Raw genomic sequence first — 12621 nt, 5'->3', positions numbered from 1 at the left:
AGGGTCTCTGCCGGAGACTAAAGATGTGGTCCAAGGCCAGGCAAAGGTTGCAAGCAGGAGATGAGTAAATGTGTCAGAGTCCGGGCAAGGGTCAGAGGCAGGCAGAAATCAAGCATATTCAGAATTCAGGCCAAAGGTCAAAGCTGCCTGAAGGAGAATTCCTCTCTGAAGGAGAGGAAGAGGCATGGTTAGGGCAGGCAGCCAGGCACGGCAGGAGCAAATCGGACAGATGAAGACTGGAACAGGCTGAAGATAAGGACTGGAGCAAGCTGAAGACAAGGACTGGAACAAGCTGAAGATGAGGACTGGTACAGGCTGAAGATGATGACTGGTACAGGCTTGGGAAGCAACACACATTACTCTTGGTAGCTGGACTTGTTGCTGAGGCAAGTTGCTTCTCGGGAGCTGCCCCTATATAAAGCAGCTCTGATGATGTCATCTCTAGGGGCCACAGAGACTTTCTTGCTGTGGTCCCTTTAAATTCTGAACAGTAGTGCAGAGGTGCAGTGCGTTACTGTTGGAAGTGACATGACATTATCTTGCTGCATTGGGACGTGGTGTCTTGCCACATGGTTATCTGGTGACATTTCACCACATTGGGAGGCAGAGGGGCTGACCCGGCTGGGGAGGTAAGTTCAGTGGTTCATTTGAGCAGCCCATGGACTGCCGAATATAACAGTACCCCCCTCTCTTAAGCACCCTCCCTGAGGCCTTGGATTTCCTGGGGTACTGTTGATGAAAGCCCTTCAAGAGGTTGGGATTCAATATGTTGGAGCATGGCGCCCATGAATTTTCCTCTGGGCCATAGTTCTTGCAAGAGATTAAATACTCAACTTTTATGCCCTTCTGGCAGAAATCCAGGACTTCTTGGACTTCGTATATAGTGTTTCAACAGCAGTAACTTCCTGAGGTTCAGGTAGCACTCTGGATGGCCAAGAAAGTATCACTGGCTTCAGCAAGGAGATGTGGTATGTGGTAGCTTTAGCTGGTACGTGACAGGGTCCACTTGCTGCGGGAAGCAAAAAGGCCCTATAAAGTGTGGTGACAAGTGCATTGAGGGAAGTTGTAGCTGTGTTTTGTACTTAGCTACACCTTCTCACCTATCTTAAATAGGGGATCTGGCTTTCTATGGGTATTTGCCAGTCTCTTGGCTCGGGCAGTAGCTTTCTTAACCAACTGATTGGTCTATTCCCATAGTTCATGAAATTCTTGGGTTGAGAGCTGAGCCACAAATGAAGGCATTGTCATGGATAGTGGCAGAAGAGGAGATGCTGTTTTCCATAAACCAGCTAGAAAGGGGAGGAGCCGGTGGCTGCATTGATGTGATTATTATGGGAGAATTTGGCCCAAGGCAGGAGAGTGGCCCAGTTGTCCTGGTAGTCATTGACATAAGAGTGGAGGAAGGTTGGTATGCTCTGCTTGACCGTTGCCTTGTGGGTGGTAGGCCATTGTAAAGTTGAGCATGATACCAAACCTTTTGCAGAGAGAGCACCAGTACAATGCAGTGAACTGAACTCCTGTTTCTGATTTGCTCCGGCAATCCATGTAGGCGAAAGACGTGAAGGGTGAAGACAAGTGCTAATTCCAGAGTAGAAAGAAAGCCCAGTAATGGACAAATTGTGCCATCTTAGAGAACTGATCAATCACCACCCTTATTGCAGTGGCGCCATTAGAGATAGGGAGGTCCACAATAAAGTCCATGGACAAATGTATCCAGGGTTCCCTGAGGGCTGGCAATGGCTATAGCAGCCCCCAGGGTCAGCCATGCAGTGCTTTATGTTATGCACAGTTGGGGCATGATTTGACATAGGCCTTGATGTCTTGCTTCATTTGGGACCACTAATAGTGCCCTTGAACCAATTCAAGAGTTCATGCTTGCCCAGGGTATCCTGTGACATGGAAGTCATGGGCCCATTTCAACACTTTCTCATGTAATCTGGAAGGTACTACCATCTTTCCTGGAGAATGGGTACTGTAGTGAGATTGATGATGTATCTAGGAAGTTACAGAACATCATGGATCTGGAAGGAGCGAGAGAGGGTATCTGCTCATTGATTCTTCAGTGCTGGGTGATATCGTAACTCAAAATCAAAGTGAGCAAAGGACAAGAACCAATGGGCCTGTTTTGCATTGAGCTCCTGAGCTTGATATAGATTTTAGGGATGTGAATCGTTTTCCATATCGTCTTAACGATAGAAATCGTGTGGCAGGGCAAGAAAATCGTGTTAGGCACGATTTTTTAGTTAAAAAATCGTTAAAAATCGTTTTTTCCGATTAGTGCGCACTAACGGAGAGTTAGTGTGCACTAACTGAAAATGATACAATTTGACACTTTTCAGGTCAGTTAAGGTCAGTTTAGGAATGAATATGTATTCCTATTGGCTGCCCTCTTATTTATTCATGTTACCAAGCTTCCCACTGACAGTATATGGGGGATGGGAAATGGAAACAGTTGGTAGCTTGACAAAACAAGTAATGTGATCAGTCAATGTGACTAGAACTTGTGCCCTAACCCTGATACCAGGGGTATTGTGATCTTCCTGCACACAGTGCCCTATTCCTGATACCGGGGGTGTTGGGATCTTCTTGCACACATCCCGGTATCAGGGATAGGGCACTGCATGCAGGAAGATCACAACACCCCTGGTATTAGGGATAGGGCACTGCGTGCAGGAAGATCACAACACTCCTGGTATTAATAGGGATAGGGCACTGCATGCAGGAAGATCACAACACCCCTGGTATCAGGGATAGGGCACTGTGTGCAGGAAGATCACCCCGGAGGAGTGAGGGTCAGGCAGCTCCCCCCTGTCTGTGAAGCCAGCCTCTCATTAGTAATGCAGGGAGGGAGCTGTCTCAGACTTCACCATCCTCCCCCCCCCTCACCCACACACAATTCACTAGCTGGGACATGGGGGAAGTCAGGAGTGAGGGTCAGGCAGCTCCCCCCTGTCTGTGAAGCCAGCCTCTCACTAGTAATGCAGGGAGGGAGCTGTCTCAGACTTCACCATCCTCCCCCCCCCCTCACCCACACACCATTCACTAGCTGGGACATGGGGGAAGTCAGGAGTGAGGGTCAGGCAGCTCCCCCCTGTCTGTGAAGCCAGCCTCTCACTAGTAATGCAGGGAGGGAGCTGTCTCAGACTTCACCATCCTCCCCCCCCCCTCACCCACACACCATTCACTAGCTGGGACATGGGGGAAGTCAGGAGTGAGGGTCAGGCAGCTCCCCCCTGTCTGTGAAGCCAGCCTCTCACTAGTAATGCAGGGAGGGAGCTGTCTCAGACTTCACCATCCTCCCCCCCCCCCTCACCCACACACCATTCACTAGCTGGGACATGGGGGAAGTCAGGAGTGAGGGTCAGGCAGCTCCCCCCTGTCTGTGAAGCCAGCCTCTCACTAGTAATGCAGGGAGGGAGCTGTCTCAGACTTCACCATCCTCCCCCCCCCTCACCCACACACCATTCACTAGCTGGGACATGGGGGAAGTCAGGAGTGAGGGTCAGGCAGCTCCCCCCTGTCTGTGAAGCCAGCCTCTCACTAGTAATGCAGGGAGGGAGCTGTCTCAGACTTCACCATCCTCCTCCCCCCCCCTCACCCACACACCATTCACTAGCTGGGACATGGGGGAAGTCAGGAGTGAGGGTCAGGCAGCTCCCCCCTGTCTGTGAAGCCAGCCTCTCACTAGTAATGCAGGGAGGGAGCTGTCTCAGACTGGTATCAGGGTTAGGGCACTGTGTGCAGGAAGATCACAACACCCCTGGTGCCAGGGTTAGGGCACTGTGTGCAGGAAAATCACTTAAAATCTACATTTACCAACAATCAATTACATATATTTGAACTGTGTACAGTTCCAACCAGGACCACCTTTCTAAAATGCACAGTGATTGGCAAATTCAACATGCACTAGCATTTCAGGTGCCTGCTAACAAAAATAATAAACAAACAAGTTCTAGTCACGTGAGTGCTGATCATTACATTACTTTTTTGTCAAGCTTCCAACTGTTTCCATTTCACATCCCCCCAACCATTACCTCAGTGTTAGCCTTGGTAACATCAATAGATAAGAGCACAGCCAGCCAATAGGAATACATATTCATTCCTAAGTGACCTTTACTGACCTGGGAAGTGTGAACACTTTGTTTCATTTTCTGTTGGTGTTCGTTAGTTTCCAGTTCCATTTCCCATCCCCCCAACCATCACCTCAGTGGTAACCTTGGTAACATCAATAGATAAGAGGGCAGCCAGCCAATAGGAACACATATTCATTCCTAACTGACCTTCAGTGACCTGGAAAGTGTTTATTTGTATCATTTTCAGTTAGTGCACACTAAATCGAGTTAGTGCGCACTAACTCCCGTTAGTGCGCACTAACACAATTTAACGATTTTTAACGATAAATCGTTAGAATTTCTATTGTATCGTGTTCTATAACGATTTAAGACGATATTAACATTATCGGACGATAATTTTAATCGTTGAAAAACGATTCACATCCCTAATAGATTTTGAGGTTCTTGCAATCTGTGTATATAGTGATGTGGTGTGGAGCCCCCTCAAGAAAATGGTGCCATTCTTTGAGAGCCAGTTTGACTGCCAAGAGCTCTCAATCTCAATGCTGTAGTTGTGTTTGGCTGAGAAGTTCTTAGGAAATAAGGAACACAGACAAAGTACCCCTTTCTGGAGTGTATTGGCTGAGGACAGCCCCTATCCCAGGGTAGAGGCATCTACCTCTAAAATGAAGGGTCATATCGGATAGGAAAGGTTTGACAAAAATGTATTCTTTAACTTCTGGAAAGCCTTGGTAGCCTCACATGGTTAATCTTTGGTGTTAGCACCTTTGCGGCTAAGGACCGTAAGGGAAGCTGCCACAGAAGAGTAAATTAGAATAAAGTATCAGTAATAATTAGCAAACCCCAGAAATCTTTGTAAGGCCTGGAACCCCACTGGGAGAGGCCAGTCCATGATGGCTTTCACCTTGGAAGGATCCATCCAAAATCCATCTTGTGAGACTATGTATCCAAGGAAAGGGAGCTCCTTTTGTTCAAAGAGAAATTTTTCCAGTTTGGCTTAGCAATTATTCTCTCTCAGGCATTATAGGATGGTATGAACATCTCTACAATGAGAGTTCAAGGTCTGGGAAAAGATCAGTATATCATTCAAGTATACAACCACGCAGGTGTATAGCAGATCAAGGAAGATCTCATTGACCATTTTCTGGAAAACTGCCGGGGTGTTGCAAAGCGCAAAGGACAAGACCAACTACTCATAGTGCCCATCGGGTGTGTTAAATGAGGTCTTCCATTCATCGCCAGCCTTGAGGCAGATGAGGTTATATCTTGTGAATATCTTGGTGCCCTGTAGGTGATCTAAAAAGCTCCATTATTAGAGGCAGTGGATAACGGTCCTTCTTAGTAATGGCATTCAGGCCACAGTAGTCTATGTACAGCCAGAGAGATCCATCTTTCTTCACAATGAAGAAAAACCCAACCCCTGTCAGAGAAAATTAGGGCAGATGCATCCACCTTCCATATTCTCTTGAATATAAGCTGACATGGCTTGCTTCTCTGGGGTAAACCAGGCCTCGCAGGGGCCTGCTTCAAGAATAAGCTCTCTGCTGCTTTCATATGTGTGATGAGGAGGCAAGATCTCAGCACTCTTCTTTGTGAATATATCCATGTAATCTGCATACTAAGGAAGTATGGAAGCCATGGTAACCAGATGAGGAGGTTCCACGGGTACCAAAGCAAGACTGTGTACAGCTGTGGGCCCCAGAGATTGAACTGTAAAGCAGACTAATCAAAGTAGGTTAATGTTGTTGGAGGAATGACAGATCTATTATGATTGGATAAATAGCTATGGAGATCATGTAGAAACTGATCTTTTCTAAGTGCAAGAGGCAAGTGTAAAAGGCTACAGGTACTGTTATTCAGGTAACCTGTGCTGGAAGAGGATCTCCGTAGATTGAGGAGATCACTAGCAGGGAAGTCATCTAGACAATGGAAATTTGGGTTTGGTTTACCAGGTCTTGCAAAATGAGGTATCAACTGGAGCTAGAGTTTACAAAGGCCTGGGTGGAGAAATATGTGGAGCCCAGTTCCAGTGTGAGAAGCAGGAGGAGTTGGGGAACAGGAATAGCATTACCTAGGGTCATCTCCCCAAATAAATCTAGGTGTTTAATTTCCCAACTTCTGTGGACATTGGGCCAAGAGATTACCTCAGGCTGTACAGTAGAAACAAAGGCCCTATTGCCTGCAATGAAGCCTTTCTTCTGAAGCCAAGCTAAAGTGTCTCAACTGTATCAGTTCCTTAGGAGAAGGAGAAGAGGTTGAGGATGGAGCAGCTAGAGGTGAAAGTAGATGTTGGAATTGGGGTGCCAGAGGGACACTTTTCCATGCCAGATGAGTCTCTCAAGTCCTTTGCAGCAAGCGACAATCTATTTTACTGGTTAGGACAATGAGAGCGAGGTGGGAAGCTCCTGGGCAGTAAGCTTATCCTTGATTTTCCCAGCGAGGCCTTCCAGGAAGATAGTAACAAAATTGTCCTCTTGCCAGTTTAGATCATATGCCAGTGTCTGAAATTCCACAGCATATTTAGTCAAGATTCAGGAGCCTTGGCGGAGATGGAACAGACCGGAGGCCATTTCCGCTGCACAACCTGGCTCCTTAAAGATGCTTTGTGAACTGTTGGATGTTGAGCAAAATGGGATCCCCTCACTCCCAGAGGAGAGAAGCCCAGGCCAGTGCTGTTCCCTTGAGTAATAAGAATGTACATAGTCTTGGCTTGGTTGTGAGGGAATAGTAGAGCCTGTAACTGGAAGTGCATTCTGCACTGATTGAGGCAAGTTGTTTCTTGGGAGCTGCCCTTATATAGAGCAGCTGCAGTAATGTCATCTCTAGGGGTATGGGGACTTTCCTTCCACAGTCCCTTTAAATGCTGAACAGTGGTGCGCATGCACACCTAAGGGGAGGTGTGATGTGTTACTGTCAGTGGTATCTTATGAGGTATCTTGCCACATGGTTAGCTTGCAGCGTTTTGCCATCTTGGGAGGCAGCAGAGCTGGCCCAGCCAGGGAGATAAGTGTGGCAGTTCGTGGGAGCAGTCTACAGACTTCCAAATGCAACAATATGTTTTCACTGCCTGGACAGATCAGGAGTATATTTTCTCTATAACCCAACAAAGGTCTGTGACATCTTTCTAGCCTGCCTCATGCTTCATGACCTGGCCAAACACCAAGAACTGCCTCTTCCAGTCAGAAAATATGTTCATCTTACAGAGCATATGACTCATAGCAGGTTGTAGAGGAAGGGAATACTCTGATAAAAAGAAACTTTCAAAGGTGGTGCATTTATTTACAACAGATAAGTTATTTACATGCATAATTAAAAAAACAACAAAAAAAACCCAAAAAAACATGTTTTCCTGAGATGTCCTCTCCTTTTGGGGGTGTGGCATTGGTCCCTAGGACTGTCCAATCCTGGTGCTTATGGCAGAGATGTCACTATTGGCAATGCTTTCAGAGGCCACAAACATAGAAGGTAAAGGCAATGGGGTGATGGATGCAGAAAGATTCTAGAAGCAAGTGGATCCTGACAGAAGACATTTAGGCAGCTTGAGGATGAAAGCTTAGCTGAACTAGTATGCCTCTCCTTTTCAAATGGTGTACAAGTTGATCCCCTGTCAGGAGAGAGGGATATATCCAGTTAACTTAGAGGAGGAGAAGAATATTCCTAAGAAATGCTAATGTTTGTGGAGGTGGTATTATTGGAGGTGTTGGTGCCTTAGGAGGATGATGTAGCAACATAGGTGGTACTAGACATACAGGGGAAGCCTCCCACAGGGCTAGAAGAACTAGAGCTGGAGGAGGAAAAACCTATGATTGTGGTGTTGCAATTTCAGAGAGTAGCAGCATCCAGGGGCCCTGTGGCTGCTGTGGAAATAAATATATACATACAGTAAATGGCCACTAAAACTAATAGATGTAGGGGGCTGGGGACTGTGGTAATTGACTCATACTCAACAGCTTAACAGGGAGTTTGGGTTGGAAGGGTGGGGGCCTTTATATTTAATTAAAGTTAAAGGATTGGGGCACGTTTGTCTGTGTTTTTGTTTTGTAGGTGTATTCTTCCCAAAAAAAAAAAAAGCTAGGAAAACCACACAAAATTTCATGGGTTTTCCAATTGGTTTTTTTCCTTCCTGTGAAATGCAGTGAAATAGGAAATATCATCTTTATTTCCTGTTTCATTGCAAACAAATGCACATCCCTATCCTTTACAGCATGATGCCTACCTAGTTATAGGGTTCTGAGGTTGCCCCAATGACTGTGTGGTATATGCCTTGAGTTCCAAACTTTCAACAGTCATGATTCTGCCACAAGACAAAGAGGCCTTGTTTGAAGGGAGTCATATAGATTGCTTGCAAATGGTATTTAGAGTAGGTTCTAATACCCTGCTTATTTTTATAGTTGTAGTAATGCTTAAATTGTAGTAATGCTTAAATTATTTGAAACCTGCCACCTCGTCCATATACAATTTTGTAAGAGCTTTTTGATTGCCATAGCATATTTTGCATTCAAATTACCTTGAGTAAATTCCTATAAAAAGAGATTGTGGTTGAAAGTGTTCATAGATTGGATTGTATTTTTTATAGTTGGCCTGAGAGTGCATTAAAGATTGTCCTTGATGATAATGTAAGCCATGACCCAGGGATTGTGCTGTGTCCACCATACTGATGGTTTGACACCTATGGGTTGTAGAAGGAAGATGTTTTAGGCACATGAGGGATACTTCCAGCTATTGGCTGAGATAGGGTATTGTGGAGTGACAGGACAATAATGGGATCTGTGATGGAAGCAGCAAATAGACTATATTGACATCTCCCTGATGTGTTACAGTAGTTCTTTACTGTCCTTTCTGACATCAAGATATGCAGTTCAGCTATTGGCCACACCTTTCCCCCCTAACCCACATCTCACCTTCGCCCTCCCCCACCTCCACATTTCCCTCAAGTTACTTACCCTGTGGGGGTAGGAGGCTTCATGATTAAATTCTCTGTGGAGTCCCAGTCAGGCTTCTCACATTTACCAAGTACTCTGACATAGTCTCCAGATAGGGAGCAGGAACTCTACCCTTTACCACCAGGAAGGCCAGCCTGGTCATGTCCCTGTTAGTAAAATTAGACTGTCTTACCTGGGTGAGGGGGAAAGCACTGTAGAAAGTGCCCCGCCAACAAAACTGGAAATGCATGTGCATGGGAAAATGTATGAGCGTACTAAATTTCCCAAGTAAATATCTAATTTCACATGCACTGTAATGTATTCACCCTTTTTGGCAGGATGGAGTTATGTGTGTTTTAAAATCTGCACATATTGTTCCATGCAAGTTCTAAAACCCTATATCAAATCTGTGTGTGCCAATCTATGTCCATATATGGGGCTACACAGAGAAAGTTATCTTCCCAGTAGTTGATTTTTTAACATGTTAAAAGAGAAATTACCCAAATTGTTTCACATTGAAAATTAACAATTACAAAGTACATACCTTAAAAGTGTCTTCATACTTTGTACCTGCTAGTTGTGAGGGTGGTAAGGGAGGGGTCCAAAATAGTATGTGAACATGTGTTAATCAAATGTTTTCCTTCCCTGGCTTCAACACACCCACAGAAACATTTCTCTCCCGTCATGGAACTGAGGAAGTCAAAAGCTTTATTGTATCTGTCTGTTTTATATAATGCCATGTAATGCAATATAGTTCAATTTAGCTAATAATATTTTTTCCTGATTTATGTGTGCTATGAGCAAAGACAGAAGCTACTAATTAGATTATAATAAGAATGAAAAATATGTAAACAATTTTGAGACTTTTTGACTCCATGGACAAGATGAAAGTTAATTATAATTGGTAGAAAATAGATATAAAAATGTGTGATCTTTTCCTATCAGTAATAAAATGTATTGTGCTTGTTGGTAATTGCAAATAGAACCTAGGTCAGGCTTACCAATAGATTAATCAGGACCTAAAGCCTGTAGTATGAATAAAATGCAGAGATGTAACTGTAATTGGTATGTTATGTAGCTTTATAGAAATGTTAAGTAGTAGTAATAATAAGTTAAGATAAAATTATTTTAATGCTTAGCTTTATCATGCTGACCTTGTATTTAGAAACATTACTTAAGATTGATTGACATTATTGGATTTTGAGATTGCCCATTGAGAGCCTATTCAGAGTGTGGTTTTCTCCCACGTAATATTTTTCCTATGTAAATTTTACATGTCAATTAAATTTGGTAGATTTCTAATGCAACAGATTGATTTTTGTTTACTCTAAAATTGTGAAGAGAATCACCAGGGCCTTTAGAAAATTAGAAAATAATAATAATAATTTATAGTTTATAGTCTATTATTACCACGATAAAATTACATTTTTGGATGTGGAGGCTACACTGAATAACAGCCAATTCTGTATTGCAAGATTTGTTCAATGATACACATAAATAAATAAATATAGTGAATATATAAGATCTTATAGTGTACCTGCAGGATATTGTTTGCAACATTTTACCAGACAGAATACATTTAACCTATATCAAAGAATCATGAACTGGATAGAGGGGGAGTTATATCTCTGAGAAGTACAAATAAGCCAATCACACTGCCTTATTCAAATTCTCTTGGTCTGTAAATCTAGCCTATGTAGACAAACTATAATTATTCTCAGTATTTATTTCCAGCTGTAATGTTTCTGTGTCCTTTTAGATAAACCCTAAAAGGATTTGCTACTAAATGCTTAAAAATATGATTTTCTCAATTAACGTGTAACAATGCACTCTAATTAAATAACAAATATTTTGATATTAAAATTGTCATAATTTATTCAAGTATTATAGTCTACACATGTATTTCTTCTCAGTCTTACAAAATTTACATATCTTCTCAGTGCAATAAATATTTAAAATAGAACAGAAAAACATAAACATAATTACAAGTACTGTTACATCATGTTCTCATACATTTTTTATAGTTTTTTTCATTAAAGTAATATGAGCCTGAACAGAGTGAATGTGATGGGCATTAAAGTAACTGTTGATTACCTGAAACTGAATAGATGCAATTTAGTTAAATCATAATTTGTAGGACATAATTCAAATCAAGGAAAACTAGCCATGTATTTTTATTGTACATAGTCTTGTTAAGATATAAGAAACAATCAGTTTCATCAGTTTTAGTGAGTTAGTTGAAAGTTATGTTGTAGATGGAATATATTTTTCAACTTATGCACACAAAACTTTAAAACAGTAAGACATCAGCATTCAGCATATGACTGATCGATAATACTACAATACTAGCTTATAGAAGTGTTATAGAAAAATAGCTCAAATATTTTAACATCACAGTGGTAGAGGGCTATATAGTGCTGAAGAATTATTTTTTTCCACAAAATTAGAAATGGCTTTATATAGATTTTAGTTGCATAATTTAGAAAGGTATAAATGAAAAGTAAAAACCTGTTATCCATGAAGATGTAAATTCTTGTTTATTACTACTTTAGATTGTATAGCGCTAATGGGCTTTATTTCTAAAAGTATTTATCCCATTTAGGAGCTTATGCACTAAAGTTTGATATGTATACTAAGGTTATTTATCATGCACAAAGAAGAGCACACTATGCATAAAGGCTGAAATGACTGATATACTAAAGTCTGCTAAGTTTTTCAAAGTCTGCTTCATGTGCAAAAATGGTAACTTGTGCATGTAAGCTGGATTTAGGTAGCCAATTTTTCCCCTTTTAAAATTTGTATATTGTACTTTGCAAATTTAGGGCTGGATTTTCCATTCTCGCACCCAATAGCGCCACCATGAAAGGTGGTGCTATTGGGTGCGCTACTGGCGGCGATAACTGTGCTTACCTTATCGTTGCCAGCGAAGATAGTGCCGCGTCCGCCTACTCCCCTGCCTGTCCCGACTCCACCTCTAGCAAGCTATCGCACGCGAAAAGTCCCTTTTCGCGTGCGATAGGCTTAGAAAATGACCCCCTTATTTGGTTTTGAATGTAGTAAATGTGTATAAGTTTACTCTTTTGAAAGCTAATGCACATTCAAAGTTTATGTAAAATATAGTAGCATAACAATGATGGGATAAGGACCAAATAGTCTTTATCCCATCCCAAAGTTAGACTCTTTTTGAAAAAATCCTGAGCTGGATTTTTTAGTATTTTGTAACTATGGGCCTGGAATTAACTTGCCTTGTTTAGCAAAATTCATTTAGAGCTCAATGTTTGCCCAAATCTCATGTTTTCAGGAGAGATAGGCAGTCTGGATGAGTATCAGTCTGAGTTTTGTAGGGGTTATAGAACAGAATCAGTCTTTCTATCTATTTCAGACACGATCTTTCCTTACCTAGATTGAGAAGAATCATGCCTGCTTGAGATCAGTGCCACTAGCCTCTCATGATTGTGTGGTCATGGGAGAAACTGCATAATTAGTTTGTTGTCCTATAATTTTCAACCTGCCATAAAATGAACATTCCTGAAAGTTTTCACACATCTTCATTCAATCTTTTGAAGAAAGCTCCTTCCTGCCTGCCTGCCTTTAGCTTCAGCTCTCTCTCTGTTCTTTTCCAGCTC

Source organism: Rhinatrema bivittatum, chromosome 9 (assembly GCF_901001135.1).
Source record: "Rhinatrema bivittatum chromosome 9, aRhiBiv1.1, whole genome shotgun sequence".
Lineage (NCBI taxonomy): Eukaryota > Metazoa > Chordata > Amphibia > Gymnophiona > Rhinatrematidae > Rhinatrema > Rhinatrema bivittatum.
This window is presented reverse-complemented; position numbering follows the sequence as displayed.